Genomic DNA, 9,512 nt, shown 5'->3' with positions numbered 1-9,512 from the left:
AAACTGGTCGATCTAGTCCGTACCATTGTAATATGGGTGGATTTAAGGGTGGTATTCTATGGGAAATTTAATACCCCACCCCTGTACAACATCCTGCACTTGAGCCCTTAAACAGACCCAGTGTGAATCCCTTAAGGAATCATGTTTGGCAGGAACTTCGTAATGTGGAGGAAAATGTGGATAAAGACTACCTACAGCCCACACATGTGCTTCTGAGTGCACTGGCAGAATTACAGAAAGCACAAGCCCTTAAGGCTCCAGCACCTGTGGATGCAGTTAGAAATCCTTCCCCAGAGCAAGAACCTGGTAAACAGCCTTGTTAGGGAGGTCAGGTTTCTCTTGGATCTTCCCTAAGGATTGCTAACCATGGTATTTTGAGAAGATTCACTCAGAGAGCTAAAGTGGGATATCCGGAGAACCTAGTCCAATTAATGATAGAAACAAATATGCTGAACAAGGGTTTACATTCAAATTGGGTTTCTAAACACAAATGTCCCTGGCACAAAACTCCCATCCACAGATAGAAACAACAACAAAAAGAAAACTTTCCTTAGACAGTTGGTTTATGATCTCAATGTTGAGCCTAATTTTGTGGAACACGAAAAAATGTGTTTAACTCAAGAACTCGTTGGATTTATTGAGCCTAGAAAAGAACGTGCCTTTGAGCTGCAGGGTAAAAACTCAGTGAGTAAACAAGAACCCACATGTGCAAATATAGAAGCAGTTCTGTGTCTAATGGCCAAATAATGTCATTGCAAGTAGAAGATTCTACTAAAAACCAAGATCAAGAGCTCTGTGTGATTTTAAAATCTTAATCTCTGAGTCCAAGAAAAGAAAATAGTAACTGTATTGTTTCTCTTGTGCCTACTGACAAACAAGTTCTACAAGCTGCTAATGAACAGTTTATTTTGCTTGCTAACAAACTGTTTTTCAATACAAGAAAAAAAAAATTCAGATGTAGAGCCTCCAGCTGCAAGAAGTGTCTACCTGAAACCTGAATTTTTAAAAATTAACATAGCTTTCTTCCTAAACCATCAAGTAGTCTCAGATGACATTCACAAGAAACAAATATCTCTTTGTCTATTGTGAAAAAAGACAAAGATGACATTCTAGACAAAGATCTGGAAGCCTATCATCCTGTGCAACCTGTCTGTGTGAACCCAAATATTTTCCCTTTAGATGCCAGCACATAACAGCAAGGTGCTAAACCAAAGTGCATCTGTGACATGAGTGTACAAACACTAATGTTTTTGCTTCCCAACAGCACAGGTGAAAAAGAATCCAGAGCAATCTGTTTGCAAACAGAATGCTCACCCATGGAACTCCCTGCCACTGCAGAGCAGGCAGTAAGAGTGCTATTAAATTACTGCATACTCATGCCATTAATATTCCTGTGTTTTGAATGCACAGTAAAGAAATCCAGAGAAAGAAAAAGCAACAATAAATTGAATTAACAATTTCTTTTCTTCCTAATGCTGTCCTTGGAGTCCCCAGATCGAATTCAGATGCCTTACAGGAAGAAGATCCAAAGGCTGAATTGCAAGCAGCAGCTGGCAAGGATCCTACATGCAGACCCCAGATTCCGAAATTTAAAAAAGGTTGGAAGGCAGTAGCTCCCAATGGTTACAGACATTGGACAGTCTTGATATAGCATGGGAAGAGTACAACCACATGATGCACCAGTCAAGGCACGAAGACGAACAAGAAAAAAACATGAGTTGGTGGCCCACAATGAAAGCAGACAAAGATGCCTGTTACTGTAGAAGCCTTTCTTGTGCCATGGTGAAGGCCCAAACACTCCTATTAAAAGAATGGAAGGAAGAGCCCCCTGATCTTGCTTCCCCTTCATCACATTGGCCACTATATGTTTTGAACCCAGGGCTTTACTTCCCTTAAGTACCCCAGTTGGGATACAATGGGGGGAGGTGGGGAAAACAACATCTTTCTCTATTTGCTTCCTAGCAGATGCTCCCTACTAGAAGCCCATATTGTTGCTGATGAATATTAAAATAAAAGCGTGCCATGGACAGATGCCGGCTGAGAATAATGGCTGAGATATAATACCAATACCATGGCCCATGTAAACTTTTAAACCTGCTTTCCCAAAAGAGAGACCATGAGAAACTGCTGTGCCATACATGACAACATGCCTCGACATCCACAAAACAAGAGTTAATTATAGCATTGCCTTGCTTATGGACCACATCTTCAAGTAAGACTCACAACAAACACTCAAAATATCCAGCTCCCAGACAATGATGTTCGCAGTCACCATTACGAAGAAAGAACGCTAGAACCATTAATGTAAACAAATTGTAAAACTAATAGTTTTCAAACTTGTAAAGATTGTTTTTCTCCATTACCTGCAAACAATTCTCATTGTTCTTTTAATGTGATCCAAAAAGAAGATTGTACTAGTAAGATATGTTACTATGTTGTTTTTGTAATGTTAGTTTTGTGCAAAGAGGTGGGTTTTCTTTCTACGTGTCTATTTAGACATGATAGTATTTCCCTCTCTTTTCACCATCCTCACCCCTGTATTTTTAGTTGTAGTATCCCTATCCTTAAAACATTTCCTTCTCACTCTTCCTTACAAGAAGAACTACTTAGAGTAAAAAAATTAAGTAATGCAGTGTCAGAAGTCAATCAAGTTATTAATCAAATTTTAGCAAACGCAGAAACAGCTGCTAACTGTTCTTGGTGAGAAACGCTTCTTATTTGGAGCCCCATGGCAAGAAGAATTTTTAAGCATCGTATTCCACACCATTGTGGTGCTATTGACTATGCAAGTGATTATAGGAGGATGTGTGATAGATCTGACCTGCTAGATGAAGCCCAAGTGTGCAAACTCCACAAGAGAGGAATGCAGATGGCAGCCACCAGAAAGATATTAGTGTTGAGAGTGAGTTCTACATCTTCAACAACAGGGAGAATTGTTATGAGGTGCCCCCAAATTCTGCTACTCTGGGAAGCTGTGGCCTGTATTTGGAAGGGTACTCGGGTTTTTGGGACTTGAGAAGAGCAGAAAAACAGGTCTTGATACTGGATATAGGATATTGAAGTCTTGCACAACCCACATGCAGATGCAGACCTTCTGGCCAACCATTGTGCTCCGATTACCTTAATTCCTCAGTTAACACTTGCAAATTTCAGATCTTGCCTCAGGATAAACAGAGAAGCCTCTACCATGAAATACTTTACACTGATTTCTACCGTTATTGTTGAAGCCAAATAGAAGGAAAAATAAAGAATTCCATGTCTTTTACAACCATAAGATCCTGAAAACCCAATGGTGTATGCCTAGAAAAAGGAAGGAAAGGTTCTTCCTTGCAAGCACCGAGTCATTACTGACTCCTAGAGGGACGCCGCTTGCGCTGGCGTTTTCATGGCAGACTATAGCGGGGTGGTTTGCCATTGCCTTCCCCAGTCATGACTACCTTTCCCCCAGCAAGCTGGGTACTCATTTTATCCACCTCGGAAGGATGGAAGGCTGAGTCGACCTGAGCCGGCTACCTGGGACCCAGCTTCCGCTGGGATCGAACTCAGGTCGTGGGGAGAGTTTCGGTTGCAATACTGCCACCTACCACTCTGCGCCACATGAGGCTCACAAGGTGTATGCCTATATGACACTTTTGTCACCTTTCTTTAAGACCATCACCAAAGTCCCCCTGGCTGTCTTGCTCACCTGGACCTGTGAAGCCAGAAATACGCACCCATCAATTCCCATCTTTTCCTCATATCAGGAAAGAAAGAGGAGCCAATTGTCTTCTTTCTTCTCTTAATGTCTGACACCAAAAATCCATGTTCCAACATCCATGAGTGGTCTTAGAAGAAAGACTTGTTTTGTTTTATTTTGATAACTAAGAGCATCTCTACACCAGCCTAAAATCCCACATTTAAAACAGGACTTTCTGCTTCCATTTTAAATGCAGGATCAGAAGGGACTCCCTTTGCATGCTTCCTTTCCCCCCTTTCCCCCTCCTTTCGCCCCTTATCTGAGTCTTTCATATGTTTCATTATACAGCCACTAGATGGTGCTGTGGTCTAGCTCCTCTTCTTGCGGCTTTTCCTTTTTTACAAGTGAACTCAAGCACAGTAATATGACAGGCCATTATCTCCGGATCTTTTAAAAAATGGAATAAAGGTCATTTAGTGAGGGAGATGCCCTGGAGGTTGCTGATGTCATCTAAAGGACCTGCAAACTTGCATGAGTGAGCAATCTCAATAGCAGGATAAAAGCTCCATGTGAAGAAGCCCTAAATCCTGACAGAAGAGAGATAAAAACAGCAACCCAAATTCTTAGAACACTCAGCAAAGGAGAGAAGAAAAGAGGACTCCTTCCTTCTTTCTGCTCAGGAGAGCAAACACCTCCCCCATTCCTCCTGTCTCCCCTTCTTTCCCAGGAAAAGAATTCAACAGAGCCTCCAATCACTTCACAAGTCAGCTGATATGGTGAAGTAAATCTTTGCATTATCTTCTGTTTTCCTTCTAAGTAGTCTATACCCCAATTATTCTCTTTCCTACCTTTTTCCTAAAGTCCATCGCATTCCAAACTCCAAAACCACTTGGCTTTAGAGCTCCCTGTTGTCTTTATTCCTCTCCATCTACTTTCTTCCAAAACCATGCATTTGCTCTAAAACTCTCTCACAATCCCCCCAAACAGTCTGCTACTCCCCCATTCAGATTAGCCCAAGCTGCAACAACATCATCATCATTTTACATTTCTGTACTGCCCCATAGCTGAAGCTCTCTGGGTGGTTTACAAAGATGAAAACATTAAAAATACAATATGCAAAATGTAAAAATATAAGATACACACAGACAGTATACAGAAAGACAACATATATCTAAAAACAACTTTGAGCAATCAGCCAAACCATAAAACAAATCCAGGACCAATTAAAACTCATCACATGCTGCCAAATGCCTGGGAAAACAGAAAACTTTTGACCTGGCACCAAAAAGATAACAATGTTGGCTCCAGGCAGGCCTCATCAGGGAGATCATTCCATAATTGTGGGGCCGCCACCAAGAAGCCCCCCCACACACACACATACACCCCCCCCCCATGATCAGCTACACACACCTACGTAGCTGGGAGTTAAAACTGGTCTTCGAGGCGCTTGACCTCTATCAAACCTCTTTTAAACATGCACATACACACGTGTGCGCACATGATTTTCTATGCATCCAAGTGTTGACTCTATTGACTTTAAATGCTTATCTTTAACCTTCTGAGTGTTAATGTATGATTCTAATTTCCCAAATGTATGTATAGTTCTAATTCCCTGATGTGTGATTTTAATTCATTTTAAATTCTTTAATAAATCAAAGAATTGCTTTCAAAGACTTTGTTGTGTTCTCTGACTCTCAACTTTTGGGGGTATCAGGTTTTCCTAAGCACCCAGAGTTCAACGCCAAAAGATCCCTCAGGTGTGTGTTTGTTTGGTTTACATGTATGTGATATGCACATCCATACGCTACTTCGTAACACAGTAGTATATTTGGCCTTGCTTTTTCCACAGCAAGAGTATTTAATTTGAAAATAATGGCAACCAAAAGCTCTTCCGCATAAGCACATTCAAGGGTTTGGAGTCTGGATTTGGTTTGTCTGATACCCAAATCTGGTGCCTTCCAGGCATTTTGGATTACAACTCCCAGAATTCCTGACCATTAGTCATGACAGCCAGTGTGGTATAGTGGTTAGAGTACTGGACTAGGACTGCGGAGGCCTAGGTTCTAGTCCCCACTCAGCAATGAAGCTCACTTGGTGTCTTTTGGCCAGTCCCTGACTCTTAGGACAAATAAATAAGTGCTGACTGGAGCTGGTAGGGGTTGAAGTCCAAAATGCCTGGAGGGCACCACTCTGCAGAGGTATGTAACACACAGTCCTGGATGACAGATGCTGAAGAAGAAAAGATGATGGCTTAGTGCAGGGATGGGCGACTTGTGGGTCTCCAGGCTGCAGCTCCCATTATCCCTCATCATTGGCTGTACTGGGTGGGGTGATGGGAGTTGGCCAAACATCTGGAGGACCACAGTGAGCTCATCCTTGGCTTACTGCTTGATCCTCTGGGATCTGCTGCCTATAAGAGACTTCCCACAAGAGCATCTGATAGAGCAGGTGGTAGTGTGTGTGATGAGCAGCAAAGAAAACCAAAGGCAGCTCCAGGGTAAGAAAAGAAAAAGGAATGGCAAAGTAGATTTCGAGATGGACAAGAGGACATTTGCTTGCACATTTCCATCTCCTCAAACCGAAAGAAGCCTACATTTCACATCCTGTGTTTCTCGTTCAGATAGAGTGGGCAGATGGACTGACATTTGCCTCCCCTTCACTTCCCCCCACTACACTGTGAATATTCAGCTTTGGCTTTCAGCTTTCATTGCCAGGTGTTATTTCTCAAGCAATTGACAATGCATATTGAAAACCAAATCCTGACCAAAAGGTCACTTTGGTCTCAGGGCCCAGTAAAGGGATTTCAAATTTGAATCCCAAGCCAGAGTTTGTTCTCAGTCTGAGTAACTGCTTTGGCCGGGACAGAAATTTTTGTGTGTGAAATCATTCAAGTTAACATTGATAATGTTACCATCAGATTAACACTATGCATTTATTTATTTTAAAATGTATTGTGTTCCCAGCTCATTCAGCAGTATGCATAACTTGTTAATAAGAACTGTTAATAAAGGTTTGTACACACACTGCCAAGACCTTAATCCTGCATAGATTTGACAGGTAGTCCCTTTGGAGTCAACATGATGAGGTACGCCGAACATTTTCAAGACTTCAGGGTACACGTGTTCAGAAAGGACACAATGTCTTTGCTAAAGATACCATATTTATTTATTTCATTTCATTTCTATACCGCCCAATAGCTGAAGCTGTCTGGGCAATTCACAAAAATTAAAACCAAAAAGCACACAGTAAAATAGTATAAAATATAAAAGCATTAAAACCACAATATAACAATACAACTAGAATAAAACCAGAATAAAACCTAGCAGCAATGCAGAGATTTAAAATACATATTTAAAACAGCAAAGCTAAAAGACTAGAAAGCTAAAATGCTAAAATGCCTGGGAAAATAAAAAGGTCTTCACCTGGCACCAGAAGGAATACAGTGTAGGCGCCAGGCGAACCTCACTAGGGAGCTCATTCCACAGCTGGGGTGCCACAACAGAAAAGGCCCTCCTAATTTCTAACTTTAAATTACTATCTCTGCAGGGCAAGGATAAAAGATACTAAAGGGCATCAGTGTATAGGGATTCTGGACAGCTTTATGGATTTTCCTCTAAACTGTCTCTAAACAATAGAATGTTATGCAAAGATAGGAGGAAAGAATAGAATCTGCCTTCAGAAGGTTCACGTGCATGGCACTAAATCAAACTGTCAGTCTATCCAGCTTAGTATTGTCTGCACCAGCCTTCCCCAACCTGATGCCCTCCTAATGTACTGGACTAAAACTTTCATCATCCCCAGACAGCATGTGTAACATAGTCCAGAACATCTGGAAGACTCCATGTTAAGCAAGGCAGGTGTATACAACTGGCAGTAGCTCTCTCAAGTTTCAGACAAGACTCTTCCCCAGCCCTACCTGGAGATGCCAGTGATTGAATAGTGGACCTTCTGCATGGAAATTATTGGCTCCACCACTGAACTATAGCATTTACTGAGCTCTGGCCATATCAATCATACCCTTACTAGGATGGAAGAGGGGTGGGATCAAGTACAAAAAGATCTAGATGAAAAACGGTACTGGAGAATCAGATGGCAGGGGATATGCAGATATAGGGTTGTATCCAATGGGTTATATTCACTGTTAGTTGAACTTCAGTCCCATTCATCTCAACGGGTGTTGCCTAAGTAGGACTAACATCTGAAACAACCCACAGTGAAGCCCTCATCAGGTGTTCTGTACCTGAATAGAGCAAACACGAGGCGAGAGGGAGTGTCCCAGTCCCACCCCCCTCTGTCGTCGCCTTCGTCACCCTCTGCACATGGAGAACAACTGTCTGAAGAGGAGAGCCTCCTGTATCTTAAACCTGGACCTGATCCGACCAGGACCCACACTAAAGAGATTCAAAGGTACCAATATGATTCATGTCCACTTGTGTAAAAGAATGATAGTTTATTGATGGAAAATGGATGAAGGTAATAAAAGCTAAGGAAACTTTACACACAGCCCTTAGCTTGAAGTTGTAGCTGCTCCAGTTCTCCTGAAAGACCAGGTGTTGCCCCAGGGGCTGTTTTCCTGAGCAAGTGGTGTGCCTCTCCCTCCCAGGTGAGAACAGGGAGCAGGCCAATAGGCCCAGGAATTTATAGGATTTGTCTCACTGAGTTACAGGTTGTCACAAGACACACATCCCCCTCCCTCCCTTCACCAAGGAGGAGAAAGGGGGGCTTAATTTCTGGGCAGGACAGAACATTTCTCACAGCAGAGAAAGGAACATTCTTATCAGAATGAGAGTATGAACTGTGCAAAACAGCTACTGTGCATTTCGTATGTATGTATGTATGTATGTATGTATTCATTTCATTTCTATACTGCCCAATAGCCGAACCTCTCTGGGCGGTTCACAAAAATTAAAACCAAAAAGCACACCAAAAAGCACACAGGCATGATGGCTCCCTCCCTGAGAAGAGTATCGACCTCTTGGTGAAGGATGGGAGATAGAGCTGTGACTTTCACGTACCAAGCAGGAAGGGTATGAAACCAGATTCTGTAGCCCCTCGTACAATGGAAAGCACCCAGGGGTCGACTGTGATGGAGTGCCAGGTCTGATGATAGGTGAACAGAAGGAAATGGGAGGATGGGTCAGGAGATGAAAAGGAAGTGGGTCTGAGTCAAAGACGCCACCTATTCCTATTGTCAGATTTGAAGCAATAGCTGTGCAGCTTCAAGATCAAGAAAGACTTTCCCAATGCCACATGTTGAGAACGGTGCTGCTGCGACGTTGGGGTAGATATCTGGTGGTAGAACCTTGGAATGACTGCTGTTCTCTGGATGGCTGTTGGGATATAAAACCCATACAACGCACTGTGGTACAGGCTTTTTGGACTGAGTCTAATGCATCATCAGTTTTTGTGTTAAACAACTTTTGTCCATCATAGGGCAAATCTTCAATATGGGCTCTAGTCTCATGTGAGAGGCCGGCCAACCTCAACCAGCCGTGGTGATGCAGGGTGATGGAACCAGCCAATACTTTTGAGTCACAGTTGACTTGGTGACATTACTTATTTATTTGCTGTCTCAACAGCTTCATAGCCTTGGATTGGGAGAGGTGACCTAACTCCTTCTTGTAATCTGGAAGATAGTCTAGGAGATGGCCAACTTTATCCCATAGTAATAGCTGGTACCCAGACATCACTGCCTGATAATTTCAGATCTTCAGACTCATCACTGTGGAGGAACATAATCTCCTCCGAAGTAGATCAATGCCTTCTCTGTCAGTTGGGGCGGAATGTGCCCGAAGAGTCTTGCCTTGCTCTGCCTTGACAACCATTGAGTTTGGAG

Source organism: Heloderma suspectum, chromosome 2 (assembly GCF_057233095.1).
Source record: "Heloderma suspectum isolate Gila_16-S chromosome 2, 16-S_ref, whole genome shotgun sequence".
Taxonomy (NCBI): domain Eukaryota; kingdom Metazoa; phylum Chordata; class Lepidosauria; order Squamata; family Helodermatidae; genus Heloderma; species Heloderma suspectum.
Note: the sequence above shows the minus strand (reverse complement) of the source record.